The sequence below is a fragment of the Prionailurus bengalensis genome, chromosome A2 (genome assembly GCF_016509475.1).
Source record: "Prionailurus bengalensis isolate Pbe53 chromosome A2, Fcat_Pben_1.1_paternal_pri, whole genome shotgun sequence".
NCBI classification, from domain to species: domain Eukaryota; kingdom Metazoa; phylum Chordata; class Mammalia; order Carnivora; family Felidae; genus Prionailurus; species Prionailurus bengalensis.
The window spans coordinates 64,139,833-64,141,517 of NC_057348.1; the positions used below are offsets into that span (position 1 = coordinate 64,139,833).

Sequence of the window (1,685 nt, forward strand, 5' to 3'; positions counted from 1 at the left end):
TGAATCAAACAAAAAAATATTTCAATTCAAGTAATGGTTCAAAGTTTTAGAGTAGTTTGTAGAATCAAAGTAAAGTTTTTGAGATTCAATTTGTTAAAAATGAAATATCTAGGGGCACCTGGGTGGCTCAGTCGGTTGGGTGTCTGACTTCGGCTCAGGTCCCGATCTCGCGATCTCGCGATCTCGCGGTCCGTGAGTTCAAGCCCCGCGTGGGGCTCTGGGCTGATGGCTCAGAGCCTGGAGCCTGCTTCCGATTCTGTGTCTCCCTCTCTCTCTGCTCCTCCCTCGTTCATGCTCTGTCTCTCTCTCTCTGTCTCAAAAATAAATAAACGTTTAAAAAAAATTTAAAAAAATTAAATATCTATCATTTTTGTAAATTTTACTATAAACCCCATTCAAGAATTCAATACTGGGGATAAAACTAACAGCTCTGCAGCAATATTCTGAATGCAAATTCTGATAAAGTGCAATGCTAAAGAAAACGAAGCTCATGAAGTTTACAAAGTAGAACTGTCCTTGGAATTGGTCACGGAGCATGAATAATTAATACGTACAAGTACGTACGTTAGTTAATACGTTAGTACGTACAATACTAACAAGTTATGAGAGTCTACCAACCAAAAGAGAAAGTGGTTGTTGAGATTTATACATCCTTAGAATATTCATTCACTATGATTGTAAGTGAACTATGAACTTGTGACCACATCGATTTAAACAGGAAAGAAGAAGAAACCTCGGGCAGGACAGTGCTTTTTCCCTTTGGTGCCAGCATTACTCAGATTGAGAAAACGATTGAAGGTGAAGGAATGGCTGTAAATCAGTTTGTCAACAAGTGTTGTCAATTTGGGTGATATTGCGTTCGAGAGCAGGTGGCAATCTGTAACCAAAACAATCCCACAGTGGAGTGCTAGAGATCTGTAGCCTTTTGTGTTTCGATAGATGGAATTATTGGAAACAAAGCTGCAAGCAAAGTGAAGACCAATCCAGTTACTTTGGATTGAGGAAAGCAAAGGAAGACGGGACAATTGCATTACAAGAGTCCAAACAATAGACTGGACTTTATGTTGAACATCTACAGCTATGTTGTGTATTGCCTAGCTAGGTAGAAGCGATATTGTCATAGAGCTCTTATTTTTATTTTGGATACATTCACATTCTCTACCAGAACAGAGTTGAAAGGGAGACGTTTCACAACCCGAACCATCTCAGAACAGTCAGAGGAATCAGGAGAAGATGGCCTCCCTGGATCATGTCTGGAGAGTGGCTAGCATCGTGCCAGCTTCAGAGACTGGAGGGAAAGCGAGCCCTTCAGAGGTTCTCATTCTATTCCCAGCTTGCTCAGCAGCTGGTGATGAGAAGATCCTGCAACAATGATCAAGCCCTGAGCAGGAAAGCCCCCTCCAACGATCTTTGATACTATCTCTGCCTCTTTCTTGAAAGCATCATGGACGCCCTCAGACCTCTGGTGAAACACAAGATCATAAAAAGAGGACCATGAAGTTCATCCGGCACTGGTCAGACAGATACGTAAAAATTGAGCGTCACCAGCAGAAACCCAGGGGCGCTAACGATAGGGTGCGCAGGGGATTCAAAGGCCAGATCCTGATGCCCAACGCTGGTCCCGGTGTGGCTTCCAGAAGTTCCTGGTCCACAATGTCAAGGAGCTTGAAGAGCTGCTGACAAAA

The 1,685-nt window shown here is 42.9% G+C and overlaps 1 non-coding gene across 1 annotated transcript; it reads left to right on the forward strand.

Annotated features, from left to right (window-relative positions):
* The first annotated feature begins 1,235 nt into the window (after positions 1-1,235).
* On the forward strand, positions 1,236-1,373 carry LOC122488848. The gene has a single exon (XR_006298761.1). It is a non-coding gene; the product is annotated as a small nucleolar RNA SNORA7 (small nucleolar RNA).
* The last annotated feature ends 312 nt before the right edge of the window (positions 1,374-1,685 follow it).